Source organism: Mus pahari, chromosome 11 (genome assembly GCF_900095145.1).
Source record: "Mus pahari chromosome 11, PAHARI_EIJ_v1.1, whole genome shotgun sequence".
NCBI lineage: Eukaryota > Metazoa > Chordata > Mammalia > Rodentia > Muridae > Mus > Mus pahari.
Window position 1 is genome coordinate 27,426,895 of NC_034600.1, and position 26,800 is coordinate 27,453,694.

A 26,800-nucleotide genomic window follows, 5' to 3' on the forward strand; every position below is an offset into this window, starting at 1 on the left:
CCCAAGCATACCTCTCACATTATCTGTCTAGGTGGTAATTCTCTTTTAGCTATGAATAGAACATGCTGGTGAAATTGAATAAGAAATTAATGCAGAAATGAGTGGAGCAACTCTCAATTCAACACTTTATTGTTAATTATAAATTTGCTTCATAATTTCAGTTCCCAGGAAAGCTTAAATTTTATTCTAATTAAAAGAGACAAGTGGAGTGTATCAGAAGCAGCTGCTCTGGAGAGAATTGGTGCTCACAGTCATTTCCAAACTATGAAGTAATTCCATTGCCTCTGTCCTATGACTATCCATGCAAGATGACTGAGCTAAAAGTCACCTTTTAAAATATATAAGGATGAAATATATGTAATATATAAGGATTGAAGAAGGAAAGGAAAGAAGATGGAAATAAAAAAAAGATGAATAGAATGTTTAGGATACATCTTCTGGAATGCAGAATGAGGGAAGTCAACCCCCTACTTGATTCTGCATTATAATAAAACATCTGGACTTGCAATGAGGCTTAGGATAGCATGTTGGAGCAAGATAATAAATGGCACAAGCTTGAGGATGAGATTGCTCCAGGCTTACTCTGGCTTGCCAATCTGTTACAAATTATAAAGCCTTAGAAAATTCATTTCCTAAGCTTTAGGTTTTCCATCTCCAAAACTGGGTTAAAAATGATGTCTGCCACATAATCTTGACATAGGTGTGGTAATGTGGTACCATTTCACACCCATCAGATAAGCCTAAATATTAAAATCTAATAGCAAGTATTCCTTTAAAAAATTAAGGAATAAAATTCTCATACAGAGTTGACAGAACTAGAAATTCATAAGAACATATATCTATGAACGAAAATGTAAACCGTCCATAATGGACTCACATATGACTCTACTATGGAGACACTCAACTTTGACCCCTGACCTCCACATCACATACATTTACGTATATTCCTAAAAGAAAAAAGCCCTACATGTTTGAAACGCACATAAACGTCTTTACTACTGTTATTTTTAACAGCTAAAGATGAAAAATAAAATATGTATATCAAAAAATGAAGAGCAAAGAATATTCATCAAAGACTATTCATGTCCTAATGAAAATGACTGATTTTAGTGACGTATATTAATAGAGATAACCCTACCTACATGCACTGAATTTTGAAAAGAAGATTATTTCTGGTGTCAAGATTATTAGGACAGAAACTCAGAAGAACTAGATGAAGCCTCAACTTCACCTAGCAAAGCTGAACTTAAAGTTGTAAAAGAATATAAAAAGTTGTCAAGCAATGCCCATGTCTCTGAAGAGCCCACCCTGATCTGGTAGCAGGCAGACCACGTTAGGTATCCTTCCTGAGAGAGGCAGAAAATTAAAATCACTGTGGTTGACCCTTCAGGGTCTAAATCTGAAGTTCCCAGCTTCTCTGGTGCCACTGAGGGAATGAGTTCACCATTACAGTGTCCTGCAGCGTATGGTTTCCAAACAAGATCCACATACGAGGAGAAAGAGACAACAGGCCTCAGTATTTTATGTAACACCATTTATATAGCATATATAGTGTGGGTAACGTCACACCGTGGTGAGTGAATTGTGGACCTGTAGAGGAGTCGTTCTGATGCTTTGATTTAATCAGGAAGCTGTGTGAACTGAAGGTCCTCATATTCAATTGGTTTCTGATCTATCAATAAAGAGGCCAGCAGCCAATGGCTGGGTGGAAAGAAAGAGGCAAGACCTCCAAGTTCCCTCAGGCTAGGAGAGAAGAGAGGGCTGTGGGAGAGAATGGAGATACTTGGGAGAGAGAGAGACGGAACAGACTCGGAGCTGCAGGAGAGATCTTCCCTAGAGGAAAGCAGCCCTTGGAAGACCAGCCAGAAAACATCTTGGGCAGCAAGACCAATGGGCTTCACAGAAGGTAACTTCGCAACTAAGCTGAGGGAAGATTTAGAGGTACTGAGCTAAGAATAAAGGGAAGGGCACGCTAGCCACGGGAGGCTTAGAAGAGTCCAGCCACTGAGCTGGTAAGGCGGGTTAAAAATGAGCTAATGTGTATGTGTCTTTCGTCTGTGGATCCGAGAGAATGGGCAGATGGCTGGTAGCTTGGTCCTCCCAGGAACATTAAAGTGAGGTAGTTAAAAACTACACACAACACGGAGCACTGGTGTGAGTTGTGCCACCTGGCTGGAGGTGGATTTGGAAATGAAACTGGAAGTGGTGGATCCTAAGCCATCTACCACTGGGAAAGGACAAGAAATAGCCTTTGCCCTTTCTCTTTCTTCAGAAGTATGTGAAGTAAGGTGTGTTTTGAAGGTAGGCAGCCAGTAGACTGTGATTATACCACCTCCCCTTTCCTGATCTGTGCGAGCAGGACATATCCTAGGTTCTCAACCTCCCTAATGCTGCCCCCCTTTAGTACAGTTCCTCATGTTCTAGTGACCCCCAGCCAAAAAAATTACTCGCTACTTTATAACTGTAATTTTGCTACCATTATGAATCGTAATATAAATATCTGTATCTTCCAATGGTCTTAGGCGATCCTTGTAAAAGGGTTGTTTGACACCCCAGGTTGAGAACCACTGTCCTAAAATATTTAACATAAGGGGAAATAATGAGACACAGACATTGAACTATGAGCCCATACCGCTGGGGTGTGAAGAAACAGAGTTGGAAATGTTTTTCTAGGATCCAAACAACATATACTCTGCCACCCAGGACCAGGTGAAGTTGGAAGCACCTTAACAGCCAGAGATTTAAAAAATAAAAATAAAAATGTATATATCAAAAAATGAAAAAGCAAAGAATATTCATATCATGATGAAAATGATTGATTTCAGTGGCATGTATTTATAGAGATGACTTTCCTGCACATAGTGAATTTTGAAAAGAAAATTAAGTTTCAGATGTCAAGGTACCTCCTACTGATTTTATCTAGAAATGATGTGTCTCAAAACTAGCCAGTAACTACACCTGTTTTGAAAAACAAACCTTGGATCAGTGGAAAAGTGCTCGCCACACAAGCATAGGCCTGGCTGGATTCCCAGTGAATGTGTGAATGCTGAGTATGGCAGTTCCCACCTGCAATCCCAGTACTGAGACACTGAAGAAGGGTGAATTCCTCACCAAAGTGATCATCTCAGAGTCAGTGAGAAACTATCACAAAAGATAAAGCATAGCATGTGATAGAGGAAAACACCCAGTGTCTACTTCTGGCTTCTATGCAGGAACACACAGGGGACCACACCCACACCCACATAAACCCACAAATAAAGAAAGCATGAAACAGCAATAAGATTTCATTAAAGAATAAAAGCTAAGCCACTTAAGACTATTCTCCTCTTATGTCAAATCTTGTTTTCTACTCTGTGTTGACTATGCACACATATGCTGGGCCCAAGGTTTAAGCTATAAAAACCTATGGTAGTCTTCAATTCATGAAAGCTGGCCTCACCTTAGCCCCTCCAAAGCTCATTCCCTCGGTTCTTTGTCCAACGGGAGGTTCTGAAGTATTCATTAGTTCAGTATCAATGGACACAGTCTGCTTCTTGGAACACTCACACAGAAGCTGTTCATAGTAGACATGCTCTGTGGTTTCCTCAGCCTATAGTTCTCTGGTGGAGTCAATGGAGAAATTGTAATGGTATTGGGATGGAACAAAAAGACTCACTACTTCTGAGTAAAAACACATTTTTCTTCCCATCTCACGTTAAGATTTGGCTGTGCCATGGATAAGGGGTGAGGCATCTACTCTTCACATTATCACATAGTATAAAGACGACTTATTTAGTGTCTCACTTGGCCATTTTGATTCTGTATTTCTAAGCAACTGTTTCATAAAAGCTTCATCGAATACTTTCTGTCCCAAAGTCCAGAGGTGGGAATAGCTGCTTCTATTCCATGTTTTCACAGTGACATGTTTTATAGTTGCAGGGATGCTGTGGGTAATTTCTCAGAAAGATGTGCTTGCCAACTAAGGTGAGTAGCTCACGAGGAAGTCCTCAGAGCATCCTTCAGACACAACAATGTCCGGTACCAGCCTTCTTTTTCCCACCTGAGTTGTTACTGCAGGTTGTGACGAACCTTCCTGTCCAGTGCCTCATGGTAGGCATATGACTTCAGACACTTGTTGACAACTAAGGTATGGTTGAGTGGCAACTGGATGGCTTCCATGTCTAATCTCTGCTAGCTCTCACAGGCCCTTGAAGATGGGTCTGAGGCTAAGGTGGGATTAGGGAGGTGTCTCTGTGATCCCTCTTCCTCCCACAGGGTTTTCCTTTCACACAGTCTTCTCCTGGTATCCCTGGAATACATACCCACAGCTCAGTCACCATTTAGTTTGTTATCCACCACAACTTCAGAGAAATACACCTCAACCACTGTCATTTTCCTCTAAGACTCACAGGGTTTCACACGAGAAGATTTCTATCACTTCTATTTACTTTGCTCGGGCCAAGGGTGGGTTCTGTCGATTCTGACTTGGGCAAGGGTGCTCTGAGAGTCAGGAAGCAGCTCCAATACTGGGCTCTGCTCACTCTCTTAAAAGAACTAAATTATTAAACATATTCTATAACTATGAGTATCAATCCTTAACTTTACAACATGTGACAGTCCATAAGACCCATAACTCTGGTTTTATTTTACACAAATAAATACTAGGGCCTTATTATGCTGAGACTAATAGATCTGTCCCCTCATAAGTTTGAGGACAAAACCATTATACATGAAGGGACCATAAAACTTGCAAGACCCAAATTCTCTCAGAGGAATGTTTTCAGCCTTAACTTGGGGGATGAGTTTAATTTGCTCCACTGTACCTGATTGACCATGTTTGTTTTGTTTTGAGCCATTATAAATACCAATTTTGTAAAATAACAAAATATGCTACTTAAAACTTTTACATGACTCCAGCATTCCCAGTTTTGTCATGGGTTATCACTTAGGGCATTGCCAGAATGGCTGCCACCTCTACTCTAGCATTTTCACATTTTTTCGTAAGGATTCGGTATCCTCTGCCATTTAATATGACATCCTAAGAGTCATTCTTTTCAATCCCAAGCAAACCCATATATCTTGAATCTGACAACCTTGGCATTATAATCTTTTTGGTCATCAAATGATAGTTAGGTCTGAGTGAAGAATAAGTTATGGCTGGTGCTGATGACATCATCAACATTGTCCTGCTCACAAGGAACCAGCTTGTGAACAATGGCGTAGTCTCGTTTGAGAGATCCTGAAGCCAAGACATAGAAAAGCACAGAAAGGATGAGGCTCTCAGAGCAGGTTCAGTGCACCATCTTGGTGACAGTTACTATAAATGTTCTGTGTAGCATTTACAAAGCTCCTCTGTGACCTGACTATCTTGAGCATTTTATACATAAAAACTACCAGTCAAATGTGCTGTTATTTCAACAACAACAACAACAAAAGGCCATATGACAGGAGTTTTAGACAGTTATGGAGTCCTCACTTCTTTTGATTCTGGTTGTGAGACAGCAATGGGTAAAGCAAAGTCCCAGTGCAAAGAAAGCGGGGACTCCTGGCGTCTTCCCACAGCTTATGCTGCGATATCACAGCACAGCGCGAGTGGGCTTCTATTGTGATCATTTCAAAACAAACTAAATTTATAACACACACACACACACACACACACACACACACACACACACACACACAGGGCAGACTAGACATTTTAACTTGCTGCCTTGAATACCACTTGACATCCATCCAGTATCATTTGCAGGGGTAGGGGTGCTATTAGGTGACTTATTGTGATGGTTAATCCTCTTTGTCCACTTGACTGCACAGAATCACCTCAGAGGCTGGTTAAGTCTCACCTCTGAATCTGACTATGAAGCCATTTCCAGCAGGGAGCAAGCGATGGAGGAACAGCGCCAGTGTAAACTCAAGCTGCACGGCTACACAGCTGCACCACCCTTCTGCTTCCTTGCTTTCCTAACCCTCTGACAATGCCAACTTAGCTGTCCCACCATGCCCTTCCTGCAAGACTGACTGGAGAGTGTGAGTTTAGTCCCCTCAGCTGTTCATACCATGTCCTTTGTCACAGTGACAACAGTCACCAATACATCCTTGGCAAGGTGGCACATGCTTATAATCTTAGCATTCAGGAGGCTAAAGCAGATCACGAGTTCCAACCCAGCTGTCACTCCCTAATGAGGCCTTGTCTCAACATATAAACAACTAAATTATTAATATTCATGAGAATAAATTCGCCCTGTTGGCTCTTTCTACATGCTCCAAATTTAATTAAACTAAAAATATATTTTGTCGGATAACAAATATATTTTTTAAAGTAAACAGTCATTAGAACTGTTTTAGATTCACAGAAAATGTGAGAAGACAGTGCCTTCGTGCATTTGGCCTTGTTTCTCTATTATTAACATTATTAATGCACGTTTATCATCCTATGGACAAATACCGATACATTGCTTTTAACTAAAGTCTTTTTCCTTGGTTTTCACTCAATGTCCTTCCTGTCCTAGGACCCCATTCAGGACACCATACTCTATTGAGTAGTCATGTCTCCTTCCTCCGTCTGTTGTGACATTTTTCTCAGACTCTTGTTATTTCTGAGGTCCTGGGCAGTTTTGAATAGTATTGACAAACATATCACAGGCTTCTTCTGCCTTATTTGTCTGATGTTTTTCTCACAGCCATGCTCTGGGGAAAACGTATGCAAAGGTGAGGTCTGAGTCTCCTCCCATCACATCAAGGGTGCAGCCACCAACGTGATTTATAACCTTTGATGCTGACCTTAATCACCAGGCTTAGACTGCGTTTGTCAGGGATCTGTCAATGACAGCCACTCCCTCTTCCACCTCTCTGTATACTGAACATCTGGGAAGAGAGCTACTGAGTATGGGCAGTACCTAAGTTGTGAGGACTCCATCTTTTAGGGCAAAGTTGCTACATAAAATAGTATTCTGAATTATTCTTCAGAGGATACACTTAATTGTTCAAATCCAATATAGATGCGTAACAACGGCTGGAGAGCTCATCTCTGCACCAAAGAGACAGCTTTCCAGGCAAGTGCAGTGTTTACAGCTTCTTTCCCTTTTAATCTTACAAGTGCCTCTCATTACAAAGTTACCCTGTCTGCCCCTTTCCCCTCAAGTAAAGCAGTTTCAAACTTTTGCAATCCATTTAGATTCTCCTGTCACGCCTCTTGTTCTCCTTCTACGCTAATGCTCTGACATCTGAACTCTTCTTCATTTGGTATATATTGGGTTTTATTCTTTATTCTGTGAAGTTCTGCAGTTTCAATAAATACATGACATCCACTATTACGGTATCATGTAGAATAGTTTCACACCCTTCCCCTGGCCTCTCCAGTGCCTGGAAATCGCTGATCTTTTTCCTATTTATATAATTTTGCATTTCCATATTTTCAAAGAGTTTGAATCACCTAAAATATAGCCCTTTAGGATTGACTTCTTCCATGTGAATATGATTCAAGTTTCTTCTGTGCCATTTTATGGATTGAAAGTTTCTTTTCACAACAGAATAATGTTCCATTGTATAAATGTTCCATTGTCTTATTTGTCCACTCTGTTGAGATGTACCTTAGTTGTGTCTAGCTCTTTGTATAGTAGAAAATTGTGGTCACATGAAGGCTTGGTGTGGAGGTGTTTTCATTTTATTGCTAAACATCTGGGAATATTATTGCTGGATCCCATGATAAGACTGTGTTCGACTTTGTAGAAACAGCCAAAACATCTTCCAGCGTGGCTGTGTCCTTCTGTCACCCCACATGAGGGGTCCCTGCAGGTGTCAGACAGGGAAGAAAACTGCAAGAAGAGATGAGAATGAAAACCTGGTGCAGATTGACTTCAGCAGCCTGGTACCAGATTTCAGGGAGTCCAACGTCAGACAGTTCAATGCCAGCATATTTAAAACCCAGTACAATTTGGTAAAAGGTTTCCAGGCAACCATCAGTCCAATTCTGGGTGCACAATAGAGCTTAAGGTGTGACTACATGGGAACTCATTCACAAAGTACATGTGACCATGAGGGTGGGTGCTATAGCTAAAAGGTCTAGAATCTAGTGTGGTCTCTGACTGAGAGCAGAGAGGTCAGCAGGCCATGAAGTACAAGTGACATATCCCCTAAGGATGGGTAACGGCAGACTAGGGAGGGCAGAGTCTGGATTAATCATTCTGAGGAATTTGGATGATGTCTGCCTCTATAGCAAAAAGCAGGTGAAGTCTGCCTCCACAGAGAGGAAAGGGTTATCAGGTCATTAACAAAATCCAGTCTGAGGAAGTACAGGTATGTGATTTTTATCTCCTCCATTGAGGAGACACCCCTCCCTGCCTGACCAACATTCCCGGTTCTCTTAGTGCTTCTCTGTGAGTACAACGCCTTCTGTGCCCCAGTACCTACAAGCAATAAAGTAGGAGTCCCAGTATTGTTTTCTCAAACTGTTAGAGCAGTAAGCCTTCATGCACATAGAATCTCATATACAATAGACTAGCCATAGAACCTACCCTCATGGCCGCATGTACTTTGTGAAGACACACCTTATGTTCTATTGTGCACCTTCAAGTGGACAGATTATTGCCTGGAAACCTTTTCCCAAATTGTACTGGGTTTTAAATATGCTGGCATTGAACTGTCTGGCATTGGACTCCCTGCCTACACAACAGTTCTGCTGTGAAAATGAGAGCAACATTCAGTTTCCACGGCTCCTGCCTACTAGGAAAGGAGCAATGAATTTCCTTACCTGTTGAGAGCTGGCATTTGTGTTTGAAAGAACGTGACAGTGTGATTCTTGTCCTGTTCTATGCAGTGGTCACACTCTGGCCATGTACCATGTCCTGACCAGCTTCTAACTATAAAAGGCTACTGTCAAAGTTACGCAAGTAAATCTATAACTAATCCCAGATATACCCCCAAAACAAAGAAAAGTACCCAATGGTACTGAGTTTGACGAATCCACACTGAGAATGTATGCTGTTAAGTATGTGTTAGGTGTTCTTAACATCAATTTACAGAAAAGATACTTTATATGTACAAATATAGATAATGGGCAGTGTTTCCTTTAAAGACACTGTGATGGTTAATATTAATTGTCTAAATCTAGAATCACCTGGGAATTGAGCCTCTTGGGATGTCACTGAAGAATAATTTTGATCACGGCTATTGAGACAGGAAGACTTGCCCTCTGCAGGCAGCTCGAGTCCCTGGCTGGGATCCTGGAGTAGACAAGTGAAGAAAGGGAGCTGGGAAGTCATCCGCAGTCACTCACTGCCCTCTGCTTCTTGGGAGTGGATGCAGTGCAAGCAGCTGTTGTCTAGGCTTCCCCGCCATGATGAACTCTTCCTTGACCTGTGAGTCACAATGACCCTTCTCCCTTAAGTTGGCTCTGTCCTCGTATTTTATCACAGCAATGGAAATAAAAGCAAAGACAAGCATTAATACATATTTCGAAGAAGCACACCCACAACCATCTCATTTAGGATGTCTCCTCGAAACCATGTGCATCCATCCTTGGTCAAACTCGAATCTTTAAGACAATAATAAAAAAAGGCCTCTACATTGACAGTCAACCAATCAAGAATGCTTTTGTTTTAAACCTTGAATGCCATCTTCTCTTTTCCACAGACAGCAGCTACAGTGGCTTACCTTTTTCTCAAGGCTACAGTTTCCACAATTGCTCTACGTAGTTTTCTGCAGTGTCGGCTTTGAAAGTTCAAATGGTAAGCCTAAGAAAACTGGACTGGCAGTGAAGCAATTTCCAGACTTTCTGAGCAGCCTCTCACTGAAAATCCCATCTCACAGCTCATTGCAGAACGCACTTACATCACTTCCAAACAAAAATGATGTGGGAAGGTATAGAGCAGATAAAAGAGTCGTGTGAGCCGTCTCTGCTACCCTGGAATTCACAGAGAACGGGAAACTCCTCTCAGCTAACCCATGCAGTAAAAGCCGAGCCCATAAAGTGTGCCTTTCCTTCAGATGATCCAAACCTATTTCTACCAAGTCCATGTTGTTCTGTAAAGACAAAAGGAGAGCACAGGCCAAGAGAACCTAGAATTTATTTGCTGAGCTTCTAGGGACCAAAACTGTGCAATGGTGCCCTGTTACCTGGACTGCCACAGATGGATCTGGAGATAACAGTGCTGAAGTAGAGACAACCCAGGAAGAAGAGTGAGCAGAAGTGTGGTCACCATATGTGGACGCCAACTTCTGATTGGACTTGATGTGACCCGGTGATAAAGACAGAGAGTTCTCACCATATAAAAGCCAACCAACAGAGATAATAAATATTAAAGTGCTTGTTTTCAGCTTTAAAGGAAAAACAACTTAAAACCTTTATTTCTATAACACCTCTTTCTCTGATGAGCTCGCGACAATTACCGCCCACACCTAATTAGTCTTCACAGTTTGAAGTTTCTCATAATGGGGAAGGCTTTCCAGGGATGCTATTCGTGATTCATGTAAGAGGCTCTAAAGGGGTATTTTTAAAGGACAGAAAACTTTCTGAATCTATCCAGGTCATTTCAGTCCAAAATCTAGAGGGAAAATATTGTCCACCTGGAGCTGTCACGAGTGCCCTCAGTCCCAGTACGACCTCCAAACATGAGCCAAATCCCTCACTTGGTGGTAGCCTTTGGGTTTCCAAATTTAGAGGCCTTTCAAGACTGAAGTCCACCTTACTGGGAAGAATACTAATGACTTAAGATTATCATCAGTTTTACCCATCTATGACCAGCATGGAGTTACCTCTTGGTGTCCTTGGAATGTTGATTCCAGAGCCCAGACACTGGAAACTCACGGGTGCTCCAGTGTCTGTTTATAAGATGGTATAGTATTTGTGTCTGACCTACACGTGCCCTCCTTTGTATTTCAAACAGCTCTAGATTACTGACAACACCTAATGCTATGTAAAAGTTGCTAAAACATACTGCTTATAGGATGATGACAAGGAAAATGTCTTCACATACCCAGTACAATCTTTTCTTGACTATTTATAGTTTACAGGCATGTGAGACCTGTGGACTGATTGTACTAGTTCTCAACATCTGCTGTGGCACTTCATACCTTAAACCAACATGCGTTTATTTTCTTATAGTACCTGATACTAGTGGTTAGAAACCCAAAATCAATTTCACTGGACTGAAATCAGGGCCCTGTGTGTGTGGGGGTGGGGTGGGGCTGTAGTCCCTTTAGAGGCTCTGGAGTGAATAGACGCCCTTGCCTTCTCCTGATCTGCCGCTATGGTTCTTTAATTTGTGGTTTCTTAGGTCCCTGAAGGCAAGCACAATATTATCTTACTTCTGTCTTCATGCTGTCTGTATTCTTCCACAGTCAAATCTCCTTCTGCCTCCTTCACATTCAGTCAGTCAGTCAGTCATTCGTTCAATCATTCATTTATTCACTCGTTCGTTGGTTCATTTTGTACCAATGGGGATCAGAACTAGGCTTTTATGCATGTTAGTTTAGTGCTCTACCATTGAGTTAAACTCTCACCTTCTGCCTTCTTGTTATAACAATACTACTGATTATGTTTAGACCTGACCTTGAACGTATTTCAAAATCTTAACCACATATGCAAGATCTCATTTGCATGCACAGGCATCAGGAGTTGGGATTGGGACATCTTTAAAGGCTACTATTCAACCTCTTAGCCAAAAACCAGGAGTCCCCATATCGGCAAACAAAAGTGAGCCTTGGGAAGGAGGAGACTATGAAAAGGAAGAACATTAAGACATGGAGATAACTGGTGTAAAACTGTTGAGCCTGTAGAACTAGGAAAGCAAAGACGGTAGGCTCTGTGCTTCTGAATACCCTCTGTTTTATAGAGTGCACGTATTGCCTTCTAGACAAAATGATGTTCACTGATAAGGCTTGAATCCATTTTCTTTCCTAAATTACTTTTACTATTTTTGCTAATTACAAAATTGAGCCTATTCACAGAAGAAACTTAGCAAACTATGGAAAATAAGAATCATCTATGTTGTTTGGCACTGTTAATAACTTGACATATGCTCAACTTCTCTCGAGCCTGAATTTATTTGTTTCAATATGGGTTCTTGTCGTGTACTCAGATCGAATATGCAGCCCTCCTGCACTCAGCCTCTGAATGCTGAGATTAGAGACCAATGTCCTTACTCTAGGTCGTCTTTCTTTAATGAGTTTTTAGAACATTTCAAGTTCTATTCTGCCTTCACAGTTGTTCTTTCTTGATTAAAAGATGGAGATATAAGAAGAGGGTAATGTTTCACTGTAGTATTCATTAGAGCCATGGGGAGACTGAGGCAACAGCCTCCTGCCTCTTTTGTTGTCTCAGTTAGCATTAACTTCTCAGTATTCAACATCTAACCAAGCACATCTGAATTCTGAGTCAGGCTCACAATGGTTCATTTGTTATAACTGTTGATGGCATACCAAAGTTTCAGCCATTTTTATCCAGGTCATAAATCAGTATCTGCCTTCCCCAAATCAGAACTGTGCTGCTACTATAAATCACAGTGGAATACAGAATCGAGCTATTAGTTTGCCTGTCAAATCCCCAAAGAAGGGGTGGTGTGGTAAGATAAACCTAATGCTATTATTTTTGTTGTTGTTGTTGTTGTTGTTGTTGTTGTTGTTGTTGAGCATGTTCTTAACAGTGTACATATACATATATATATACATATGTATGTATATATATATATATATATATATATCAGATATAAAGCAGACATAGATAGTAGTCAACTTGAGTTTCACCCCCAAATAAAATTAACTTAGTTACAAGTCAACAAATCAGTAACAAGGTGCTCTTACCCCTCCAGAGTGGGTTAAGGAAGAGTCACAAGAGTAGGGAAGGACTACTGAGCTTAAATAAAGTCTTTGATGTCATCTGAAGAGAGCAGCATGATCTTCCTCATCCCACCTTTACTCATTTGTTCATGTTGTTAAAAAAAAGAAAGATGTCAAAAGTGTAGAGAGCCCAGCACACACACACACACACACACACACACACACACACACACACACACACACACACACACGCACGCGCTTGGTACAAGGTACCATGTCAGTGCAGACTCTAAACTACCATCTCCTTCTACTGTGTCTCTCTGAGTGCAAATATGATCACTTGTTAGGGCTTGGATACCCAAAACTGCATTAAGCGATTGGCTACCAAGCAACAGCCAGCTGTAATGGCCATTTAAAACATTCTGGAGTCAATCAGAAATATAATGTCATCATCCCAGACTTCCCTTATGTAATTGGCAAAATGTAATTGGATCTCATTTCCTCTAAAGTAGAAAGTAGTCTTGAGTGAAGTACAAAAATACATCCTGCTAGTAGCAAACTATGCCCCCCCCCAGAGTATTTTTGAGATACAAAATTTATACCCAAGAGTCTGGCACAAAGGACACTGAAACAATCTAATCTAACAGAAGCCTAGAAACTGATGAGATTCGAGAGCCAAAGGATATCTAGCATACTGTGGACACTGGGAAGAACAAAGGAATCTTGAAGGTGAGCCTGACTACACAGGTCTACAGTCTGACCTACTCAAGAGGCTAAGATAGGAAGATAGCAGGTATGATGGTTTGAATATGCTCAGCCCAGGGAGTGGCACTATTAGAAAGTGTGGCCCTGTTGGAGGAGGTGTGTCATTGTGGGTGTAGGTTTTAAGACCCTCATCCTAGCTGCCTGAAAACAGTCTGCTCCTGGCTTCCTTAATGAAGATGTAGAATTTTCAGCTCCTCCTGCACCAATCCTGCCTGGATGTGGCTGTGTTCCTGCCTTGACGATAAGGGACTGATCATCTGAACTTGTAAGCCAGCTCCAATTAAATGTTGTCCATAATAAGACTTGCCTTGGTCATGGTACCTATTCACAGCGATAAAACCCTAACTAAGACAGCAAATTCAAGGTCACATAGACTACATGTTGAGGTCAAGCTCAACGTAGGCAAATTAGTTAGACCTTGTCTCAAAAGTTAAGATGAAAACAGGAGAGGGAAGGATACAGCTTTCTGCTGAAACACTTACCTACCTAGCACATGTGAGACCCTAGGCTCAGTCCCCAGGACCACAAAAAACAAAAAACAACAACAAAACCAGAAATCTAAATTGGACAAATTTAAAGTGTGCACTTTGAGAACTTTTAACATGGGTCACACCCCAAACCCACCAGCATAGTTTAAGATAGTGAACATGGCTAGCATCAACATATATTCCATGTGTCCTCTATTCATATGGCCTTACCACACTCCCTTCCTTCCCATTAGTGCTGACAACAACTATCACTAGAATTACTTTGCATTTCTATGCAAGTGTCATATAAATTAAATGTATAGTATATACTTATTTTTGTCTGCTTTGATGCATGTTCTCTCTCTCTCTCTCTTTCTCTCTCTCTCTCTCTCTCTCTCTCTCTCTCTCTCTCTCTCTCACACACACACACACACACACACACACACACACNCACACACACACACACACACACACACACACACACACACACACACACATTCCTTTTGCTGAGTACTATTTCATTACATGGGTCTATCACAATTGTTGATGCGGTTCTGGTTGTTATCTAGGTTTTGACCATTACATACATAATAGCTACAAATATTTGTCTCCAAGTCATTGCAGAGACATAATGTTGTCACCTTAGTAAGTACCTGAATGGAAATGTCTGGATCACATGGTGCACACTCATTTACTACCCAAAGAGCCTTCTAAAGTGTTCTCCAAAGTGTTTGTTCCACTTTACACTCCCGCTAGTAGTGCGCCAGAGTTTCAGCTTCTCTAACCTGCATCAGGGGTTGGTGTTTATTCTGTTTCAACCTTGGCTACTGTGCAAGATGTGACACTTGTATCTTCCTGTGGGGAGGTGTACAGGAAGGAACAGCATGTGGACTTTTATTCATAGTAACAGAATTGTCTTATATGCCAATTGTGGTCGTGGTTAATCTAATCTAGACATACAATAAAATATATGTCAAAAAAAAACAAAGAAAGTTGCATAAAAACTGGTGAAATTTAAATATAGTCCCTATCTGATTGTTGGTATTATAAATTAGCATTGATTTCTAGGTCATTACAATTTGCAAGTCACACATAACATATTATCTTCTGGGGTGCTGAGAAAAGATGACAAAGAAAATCTCTTCAGTATTTTACAAGTTCTTACCCACAAAACCATTAAAAGATAAAGAATACTAAGCTACACTGACCTTTGGGGAACTTGGGAGAAAATGGAGTAAAAAGGGAGGTGAGTACTTATTTAGTACAGTTGGCTAGCCCAACTGCCATTTTATAGAGATTATTAAATATTTATAAATTTCTCAGACTCCATGAAAAACCAAAATATGGTCATTTGACAGGATTCTGGCCAAGAAATATATAATAATAAGTCTGCCTGTTTCATAATTGATTCTCATCACATGGGCTGTTTAAAGGCACTTTTTATTTTGTCAGGAGAAATCCTCCTGTATTATTTATGTACATGTATTCTCACTCTTGCTGCACCAGTGAACTGGATGACAGCTCAATTTGAGGCATTCAAAAAAAACGCTTTAGGGAAATATGAGGTTTGGGGGGAAAAAGATTATATAGCTTTTCAGAATAGAAGCCATATGATATTGAATAAGGAAAACATGGGAATGTGAGAATAATGTGCTTGCTTCTGAAATTAGATGTTTAAAAGCAAAAGACAAAGGGAAATAAAAAGAGCTGCATTGTTGTTTTATACGAAATTACTCCAGATGCCTCAACTTTCAACAACCACCCCTTAGTCACTAGCCATGAAAAATCAAGGCAACACCCCCATTAGTAAGAAAAAATGGAGTGGGGAGGACTTGCCAAAGGCTTAGGTATCTGTTAACATTCTTAGGAATTAAAGTATTTTAAATTAAGTGCATTTTAGACAGTGCTATTGCATACCAATGATCACAGTATAGCTGGATGCACTAAGAAGTCAAAACCTTTGTGTGATCTCACAAGGTTTCTAAGGTATCCTTGTAATTCTGCTAAAGCAACGTGATAGATTTGTTGCCATAGCTACCGTGTGAGTGTAGTGTTGTACTACATGACTCTACACCACATCACTAGACTACCGGGCTCTTCAGCTCCATTGCAGTCTTATGGGACCACCATTGTACATGCGCTTCATCATGGACCAAAGCATGAAGGAATAAATGGTAATAGTCATACAGATTCTAGAGATCACTGGAGAGGAGCTGGTTACTTAACTAGGGTCTCAAAATATTTTCCACCATATTTTGTTATTAATAGTTATTTTGTGCATCTAGAACTGAGAAGAAAATGTCTTTGAGGGCAATGTTAACACATTGTTTTTGTTTGTTTTTAAATAGACCAGATGGAAGGGGAATGTAGACACCTTTTTCTGGAGGTCTTGCTTAAGAACATCCCTGCTTCTCACAGGCCCTGCCTTTTGTTTGGTGCTATTAGGTTTGGATGGTGTGTCTGGAAACTCAGCAGTCATGACAGCTGTTCTGATTTGTAAGACACCAGAAGAGGGGGAAATGAGCGGAAACTTTAGGAGAACTCTCCAGACCTTTGCATACATTTCATTTCCCATTTTTAAAGCTAATTTAAAATTAGCTTTAAGAAAGATTTTTTAAAAGACAAAAGGCAAGACGCAGGCCTTTGTGCACACAATTTGTATAAAAATAGAAGAAGAAATATGAATGGGATTTTATGTCTACCCTTCTCTCCAGAAATATGAACAAGGAATGGATCATACTGGCTAACCCTGGAGAAGGGACATGGAGCTGAGATTCTGGATTTTCTACCACATCTATACTTTACCTATTTAACACAAAGAGGTAATAACATGAAGGGCCATTCTTGTTCCAGGGTTCTCCCATGAAGCCAGCAAAAGATCGTCAAGCTCTCTTTGCACCCCGTGTTGCTCTCTTGTAGTGTCTCCACAGTAACAACTGAGGATGCTTGCTAAGGAACACCTAATGCTACACGGTCTCAGAATATGCTTTCTGGGGGTCTAGCCTGACACATCAACCCTACCTTGTAGTAAATTTGTGAAATCTGCAAACTATGATACTTTACCCACACTAAGTTGAGAGAGCTGTCTCCTTACACCACAGCACAGGCTCCCCCGCACCTCTCAGCACACCACGTGGTGTTACAGCAATGACTGACACCTAGGGATACAATTAAGCTTATGGTCAGTTGGGAATATGTTCATTTGAATTAGAAGACTATATTTCCCTAAATTCTGGCACTTCCTATGTAGACCAGGTATGGGCAGTTAATTTACTGTGGAGATGGTTTCCTGGAATTCTTCTGACACGCGTGTGTCAGTCTAGTGCCCTGACAAGGTTGGCACACTCGAACAGGAATGTCATTCCATGGGGCTCAGCCAGGAATTGTGTGGGTGGTAAATGAAAACCAGGTAGGGAGAGAAAGCCAGTCTGGGGGAACTATCTCAACCTCAGACATGCAGGAAAGCAGGTAAAGACTTGATTGTCATCATACGTTCTCAAAATGGACGCTCCCCCTGTCAGATAACACAAAGCTCATAGTTGTCAGGATGGGGAGGTCAAAATCCTAAATACTACATGATTTTACTGTAGTGACACTAAGAAGAGACTTTTCTAAGCTGTAGTAACTTAGATGAAACATGATAGAGGGAGAGTAAACTCCCTTTCTCTCCATAGAACGCTTGGTCATAGGCAACTTTCCTCAAATTCCCATCCAACCCAAGAGACCACCTGATGGCCATTGGTATAGGCACTGATCTAAGAATATAATGATAATCTGCTATACTTGTTGACATCTTATTGCACATAATTTCAGGTTTCTTATTAAACATATGTGTATCTTCTCCAACATAAAAGTGAGGTGACACAGTTTTTCAATTTGCTAATTTTTATCTGATGGTACATGAAAAACTGCTTGTATTAATATTTTCACAAAATGATTAATAATGTTAGTGTGGATTGAATTATTGCTTAATGCCATTTATGATCTAGTTATTTGCTAATAGATCATTTAATCACTGCAAAAACCTTATTAGGTAGCTGCCATTAGACTTTCTACTTAATGAATGAGGATAACAAGGTGATAACAGGCTAAGTGACTTTATTTCTAAGGCCCTCAGTGTCTGGCACATAGTGTGTACTCAGTCAACATTTGCTAGGTGAATAAGTGAGCTGAATCAGAATAGCACAGCACAGATTCCGGTATAGTTGCCTGGCCCCAGGCTGAGGTACCGTTCTTTACTGTCCATTTCACTGACTCTGCCCTTTTCCCTTCATCTCTAATTTTTCCAGTTTTAAAGAAATAGCTAGTATTCTTTAATAAGGAAAGCCAGTGTGGTGGTCATCAGAGAGGCTTGATCCAGCAGCTGATGGAAGCAGATGCAGAGACCCATGGCCAAACATTAGGTGGAGCTAGAGGAGTCCCACAGAAGAGGGGGAAGAAGGACTGTAGGAGCCAGAAGGGTTGAGGACACCAGGAGAACATGGCCCACAGAATCAACTAAGCAGGGCTCACAGGGGCTCACAGAGACTGAAGTGACAGTCACAGAGCCTTCATGAGTCTATGCTATGTTCTCTGCATATATGTTATGGAGCTTGCTATTCTATGGGACTCATAACAATGGGAGTAGGGGTGTCTCTGACTCTTTCACTGGATCTTGGGACCATTTTTAACATACTGGGATATGAGTCTTCATTTGTGAGTTTGTTCCTAGTCTAACTGCAACCTTCTATGCTGTGATCTGTTGATATCCCTGCGAGGCCTGCTCTTTTCTCAAGGGCAATGGAGCAGGAGTGGATCTGGGTGGGAGAAGAGGTAGAGGAAAGTGAAATAACAGAAAAAAACGTTTTTATTTTAAAGATGTCAACAAGTTATCTCTGAGAGGAGAGCTATGATAACTTAAGTATAATTCTTCTTGCATTTTCACATTATATACATTTCCACAGAAATAAAATGTTCCTGATACAGTGAACATGTATTTCTCTTGAAAGAAGACCAGTAAGGTTATGCCTAGATAGTAAGCACAACCCTCATGTCCTAATTTGCATTACTGTTGCTGTAGTGTAACACCATGACCAAAGCAACTTGGGGAGGAAAGGGCTTATTTCACCCCACATTTCCAGCTAATAGTGTATCACCAAGGGCAGTCAGAGCAGGAACTCAGACAGAGCAAGGACCTGGAGGCAGGAACTGAATCAGGGGCCACAGAAGAGTGCTGCTTACTGGCTTGCTCCTTGTGACTTGTCCAGCCTGCTTTTTATAGAACCCAGGATCACCTGCCCACAGGTGGTCCCACTCAAAAGGGGCTGGGCTCTCCAACATCGATTTATAATTTTAAAAAATGCTCCACAGGCTTGCCTACAACCCAGACTTTTGGTGGCATTTTCTCAATTGAAGCTTTTTTCTCTCTCAGACGACTCTAGCCTGTGTCAAGTTGACATAAAATTAGACAGTACACATCATAAGCAATATTGCTTACAGGGTCATGAAGCCTGAGTACACTTGTGCAGTTTGGGCTTCCTGCTAAAAGGTTCTTCTTGTCAGTCATATGGAAAGGATGTTAAGTCATTCCTCTTAATTTCAGGGGGTTTGTTACTGAAGAAGGAAACATGGATTTATGGAAGAATACTACATTCTCTGACATAAATTGGAAATAAGTCAAAAAGAATTCACTGAGTTTCCTAAACTTTATGCAGATACATAAAATCATGTAGGTATATGACATGGCATGTATATAGAAGTGAAACTGTCTAGGGAAAAAGGGGGACTTTGGGAAGTAAGAAGTCCTGAGAAGGAAGAGGATAAAAAGAAAAAAGAGGGGAACAAACTCAGTGTACAATATGCCTATTATGTTCCTAAAACATAACACTATGTGCCATGAATATATTAAATTAGAACTTCCTGATATATTCAGATATGAACATAGGAAAAACTTTTAAGCAAAGGAAAAAAAGAGGGGGGGGATTTAACCATATGATAGCTGGGCAAATTGAAATGCAAAATAATGCAAAATACTAATGCAAAATACTCCCAAAGCTTGAATGAGACCAAAGAAACACAATGATGGATCAGTTCATAAAACAACAGGCATGGAGAAAAGAATGGAACTGAATGGGGTGTGAAAAATTACAAACATGATAAAGTCCAGGAGAAAACATAACCCAAGAAGTAGAACTAACTTCCAGACTAATCTTTGCTGTCTGAATTTTCCACGGGTGGAAATTGTAGAAAATGTCATATCTGTGTCTTGAAGGGTGATGATTGGTGATAGATTCCATTTTTAAATGACATTGCAAATTTTAAGGAAAAAAAAAAAACCAGAAGTGAAAAACAAAGGCACTGGGGAACAAGCCACGGGCTAAATATAGACAGGACCAGGAGCAAAGTGGCAGAAGCCCAAGCCAGTGATCTGTGATACAGCCTTGAAAAACTCTCAAAGAAAAAGATGACAGACAAACAGACAAGCTTGAATCAGAGCACTCTCCCCCCAAACACAGACTAATGAGTCCTGAAAGTCAGACGGAATCATGTTCTTAAAAAATGAAGAAAAGAGATATTTCTTAAAACCAGTACCTCTTTTTGATTTAAAAAGGGGGAGAGGGTAAAAACAAACCCATAGTGGAACATATATTAATATAATCACCAAGATCCAGCTTTGTGGTTTATAGTAAAAGACTAGAAACCTCCCCAGAAAGGTCAAGAATTATAAAGATGTTCTGTGTTCTGATGTTCAGTGTTCTGGCTAGTCTTGTATGAACTTGACACACAAACTATAGTTATCTGAAAGGAGGGAACCTTAACTGAGAAAATGCTTCCATAAGTTCCAGTTGTAATGCATTTTCTTAACTAGTTATTGATGAGGAAGGGTCCAGCCCATTGTGGGTGGTTCCACTTAGGCTGGTTGCCCCGGATTCTATAGCTGAGCAAGCCATGGGATGTAAGCTGGTAAGCTGCACCCCTCCATGGCCTCTGCATTAGCTCCTGTTCTAGATCCTTGTCCTGTTTGACTTCCTGTCCGGACTTCCTTGGGTGATGAACAGCACTGTGGAAGTATAAGCTGAATAAACCCTTTCCTCTTCAACTTGCATGTTGGTCATGATGCTTCATCACAGCAATAGAAACCCTAACTAAGATAAGTTGGTACCAGAAGTGGGGTATTACTATGACAGATATGATCATGTTTTGGGAAGGATTGTGGAAAGACTTTGTATCTTGAAGAGTTACAAACTTGAAGATCCATTGGGTGTTGAGAGCTCAATGGGATGTTCTTTAGGAGCTTGGAAGATAAGAATGTAAAGAGCAGTGCAGAAGATGGAGGCCTGGCTTGTGAAATTTCAGAGGGAAATTTAAAGATTCTATCAGGGCTGATTGCTAATTTGATTTAGGATGACATGGTTCTAGTTAGCTGTGATTAACAAGGTACCAAAACTACTAAAGCAAAACCTTTGTTTGGTGGGATGCTTGATGTTGGTCAGGTAGAACTGAGAATGTAATGATGATTAAGAAGAGACCAGCATCAGTGAGATGAAATCTGGGAACTGTTTCTCGAGAGTAAGCACACAGAAGCTGTGTATCAGGGGTAACCACAGTTGTACCTCATGCTGGCAGCTGGACTTGGTAATGTGTAAGAGTTACCCACGTGGTACTGGTTTTGAAGGTATGAATTGCATAAGACTTGAAAGGAGTCATGCAAAGAAGTTGAGTCTTGGCACCATAAAGAGAACCTATGAGAGGTCATTGATGAAAGTGCAGCCCAGTTGCAGCAGAGACTACAGCATTTTGGAGGTGCCAGTACCATGGGATGACCACCAAGGTCAGCAGCAGCAATGGACCAGAGCCTTCTTAAAACCTAGGAGACAACTGTGTGTGTGTTGCAAAGGGCACAGCTGGAGAAGTGACCCAAGCTCCTTGGATAAATCCAGAAGATGGTAAGTGGATCCCAGGTAATTGGACATTGAGTTGTATTTATACTGTTGGGAGTTTGGTCTTGCTTTGTTCAGATTATGACTGTGCCCTGCTTCTTCCCTCTTAAAGAGGTATTGAATTTAATTTTGATGTTTACAGGAGCCCACAGCTGATCTTTTATAAGAGACTTTGGATTTTTAAGAGATGGAATATTTTAAAGAGGTTGAATTTTTAATATGCTTCAACTTGTAAAGACTGGGACTTTTAAAGTTATTTATGTTTTTAATGTGAGGTCTTGGGAATAAATAAGAAAGGAAAGGTTAAGGCTTAATAGTGATGGGTTTGTGTGTCAAGTTGACAAGAAGTCAATTGTGCTGGCTAGTCTTATTTTGACTTGACACAAGCTAGAGTTATCTGAAAGGAGGCAACCACAAATGATGAATGCCTCCACAAATCTACTGGAAGGTATTTTCTTAGTTATTGATGGGAACAGGCCCAACCCAATGTGGGTGGTTCCATCCCTGGGCTGGTGGTCCTAGGTTCTATGAGCTGAGCAAGCCATGGGAAGCAAGCTAGTAAGCAGCATCCTTCCATGGCCTCTGCATCAGCTTCTGCTTCCAGGTTCCTGTCCTGTTTGAGTTCCTGTCCTGACTTCCTTCAGTGATGGCCAACAATGTTGAATTATAAGTTGAATTAACATTTTCCTCCCCAACTTCCTTTTGATCATGGTATTTCATCACAGTAATAGAAACCCTAACTAAGACACCCAATGAAGATATTAATACTATTACTTAAAGATTTTGTTGTTATATAGTTTTAAGACCAAGAACATCAACTGGAAAAAAAGATAACAAGTTGATATGTGGCTAGACAAAAACAGTATATATATATATATATATATATATATATATATATATATACTCCATCCCCAAGAATGGAGGCCAGAGAAGTCACCATGGGGAGAGAGAATGGGGTGGGGTAGGGAGAAAGAGAGAAAAGTGTGCAGAGAGAGAGAGAATGAGGAGGAGGAGGAAAAAGAATGAGATCCGGTATACTTATTTTTAACATTTACAAATACATTACAAGTATTTTTTGCAATAATGAAACAAAAAAAAGCTTGAAGAAAGTTTCATAAAAACTATTATAACAACTTTAAATTCATGTGAGAGTGGAAGATTGTTTTAATAGGAAAAAACTTCTTGGTATTAGGTAGGAAATTGCACTTATAAAGAAGTCAATTTTCTCAATTGAATTTATCAATTGAATACAATATTTTTTAAAAACTGAAAACTTGTCTTTTGTGAGGAATGGGAAAATGCACCAAAATGACCTAAAAATTGGTATGTAAATTATATTTTTTAACTACTTTTCTAGTGTTTGTGATAAAATACCTGACAGAAAGAACTAAGGGAGAAGGCCTTATTTTGGCCCACAGTTTCAGAGGAGTCGGTCCATGGTTGAATGGAAGTGGTGAAACAGAATAGCATGGCTCTGAGAGCTTGTGAAGAAGGAAGCTATCCACCTCAAGGCAGCCAGGAAGCCAAGAGATAGGAAGGGGCTGAGAACCAGGTCAGACCCCAGAGGCATGCCCCTAAGGACCTACGTTTTCCAAGTAGGCCTCAGTGTCAAAAAGTTTCCAGAGTCTTCCAAAATAAATTACCAGCTGGGGAACCAATAAATCAACATATGAACCTATCAGATAGGGGACATGTAATAATCAAATAACAGTACAAAGTAATATCTAAAAGGGGGGCACAATAACCACAGGTTAGCTACTCCATGACTGGGTTACCCAACTGATTTGGTAATCATAAAACCATGATTATCACACATTAGTGGAAGTCAGTCAACAGAATAAGATGTGATGCAGACTATAGAGCAGAACATTCTACCTTGCATACTGTAAGCATAAGTTGGCTGTCCCTTGTTTATATATGCAATAATTTTGTTTACGGTAAGAACTGGAGATGGGGGGGGGGGGCAATGGGAAAGCCAGTTTGGAAAAAAATAGATTTGTAATTTAACGTATTTCTTTTTGCCTAGATGCTTTGTACATTTTTCAACCCTATTCCTTCTAACTAAATTTCATATAGATCAAAAATCATAACAATTTAATAATTATAAATGACATGAAATGTTTGAGAGGCAATGCAAATGCTCTAAAACCAGCTTTTGCTGATGGGTACCCAGTAATACATCTGCTAGAAGTTGTTAGATGCTACACTTTAAAATAGGTTAACTTGCTGATAATTTGGGTTACAGCTTCATAATTTAATTGTAAGTGTAAATAAAAGTTTAAACCAGGGCTAGAGAGATGGCTCAACAGTTAAGAGCACTGACTGCTCTTCCAGGGATCCTGAGTTCAATTCCCAGCAACCACCTGATGGCTCACAACCATCTGTAATGAGATTTGGTGTCCTCTTCTGGTGTGTCTGAAGACAGCTACAGTGTACTCATATATACATTAGATAGATAGATAGATAGATAGATAGATAGATAGATAGATAGATAGATAGATAGATGCTTAAACCAAAGAAATACTATCAAAAATGAGACTGAAAAAAATGAAAAAAGAAAAAACATGAAATTGAATAGTTCTATACTCATATTTCAAAAAGCCTTTCCAAGATTGACCCAGAACCCAGAAGCAAGTGCAAAATAAGACATACATTTGGATAAAAACATAGACAAAATTAAAAGTAAAAGTATCAAAGTAAAAAAATATACCATGAGTAAGAAACAGAACTAATTAATTTTCTCTGGTCAGTAACAAAAGGGGAAACAGTAAGATACATGGCATGTAAACATACCTAACATACATGTGGTGATTTCCTTATGAACCTTTTCTTTTATAAAATTAATTATTAGTACTACATTACCACTAATACATACCAAGTATTACTTATGTTATAAGTAAATCAAGAAATGCCCTATTTATCAGCATAAATATTAATATGTGACTGGCATCCTCTCTCACGCTCAGCCAAGACCAGATGTGCTGCCTACATTGTGTGTCTTCACAAAGAAGGCAGGGTTTGAAGGAACTGGGCCTTTCATCACAGTAAGATTTAAACAGAGGATTATAAGTGCCAGAAAGTATTTTAGAGATGGAAGTTAATTAATTTTTTAATGATTTAGGTATCAAATTAGAGCAGTGATTTCAGATCTGCATAAGGCTCTGTTCTTTTTTTTTTTTTTTTTTAAAGATTTATTTATTTATTATATGTCAGTACACTGTAGCTGTCTTCAGACACTCCAGAAGAGGGCGTCAGATCTTGTTACGGATGGTTGTGAGCCACCATGTGGTTGCTGGGATCTGAACTCTGCACCTTCCGAAGAGCAGTCGGGTGCTCTTACCCACTGAGCCATCTCACCAGCCCAAGGCTCTGTTCTTAATTGTCAAATAAATGTAAGCATTTTAATAGAAATCTCTCAAGATGTTACTGTAAGGATCTCTGAGCCCCTCGGAGCTTTCTTTTGACTTCCACACCCACAGGCACTCTGAAACTATGGACCAATACAATATTAAAACTAGTTACACACCTCAGGGTTCAGGAGAAGAACACATTCGTTAAGTGTCCTTTATAAGTTTGAGGCATGAAATCAGACTCAACTTTGAGTACTTTATCAAGTAAATGCAACCAGTTACGCAAACTAGAACTGATCTCTACTCTTTCTTTCTCTCTCCCCTCCTTCCCCCTCTCTCTCTCTTCTTCCCTCCCTCTCTCCCTCCTTCTTTCCCTCCCTCCCTACCCCACTTTCCTCTCTTAAAGGGCCCCAGTTCCTCACTAGACAGTGTGGTCCATCGAGCTGCAGCGTTGACTGGACACAGGCCCTTTGTTATTCTCAAAACCTTTGGTTGCTCATGCCTACGTTACATTTCAGAAGCATGCCTTAAATTTTTATGTCCCCTTTCTATCTTACAAGTTCTGCTTCAGATTCAGCATTGTAAATTAACAGTCTTTGGTGTCTTTTGCTAGATCTAGGTTTACTGAGGCTTTTATTATTATTTTCATATATAAAAGCACATAAGAGAAAATATCACGTGAGATACTTTGAATTGTCTATCAAATGGAAATTCTTTTCCCCTGAGTTAAACTAAGAAATCTTGATGAAAAAAAAATTAATTCTCCTTGTAGAAATAGTCTAGTTTTTTTTTTTACTTCAGTAAACATTGTCTTAAAGTTCCAATCCCTTTAGTCTTCTGTAACCACCACTGTTTTGCTATTGGACATTACCCTTTCCGAGTGTACATCCATAGTCTCTTGGCTGAGCTTAGGGACTCTGTGGACAATAGCCTTCTTATCTTCACTACTTATGCATCATCACTCTTGGATAACTGGTCAAGCCAGGCCAAAGGAATAATTCACCCTCTGAGGAAGATGCCCAGGACCATACTGTAGAGCACATCTCCCCAGACCCGTGGTTCTCTATCTTCCTAATTAAAGGGCTATTAATACATTTCCTCACATTGTGGTGACCCCAACCATAAAATTATTTTGTTGTTACTTCATAACTGTGATTTTGCTACTATTGTAAGTCTCTGTATAACTATGTGATGTGCAGGATGTGTGACATGCAACCCCCAGAAGGGTCACAATGCACAGGTTGAGAACCAGTGCCTTAAAGCGCTTGCCACATACTTCACTCAAATGTCACTTGGTGTTCAGCAGTAAGAGTGACCTTTACCAAGACACTACCGGCACAGTTTGGTCTGTGCCTCCCTAGATAAAGCCCTCCATCTGAACTGAGGGTTTAGAAGCTATTGTGTATGCTGTTCAGTCTGGGTCAGTTCCTTTCATGTGCTGTGACCACAATGCCTGTGTGTGTCTGTCACAGGTAAAGAGCAGTCTCGGTCATGCATTTTCTTGAAGATAGTCACTAAGAACTAAGCCATCACCATTGATTGTCAC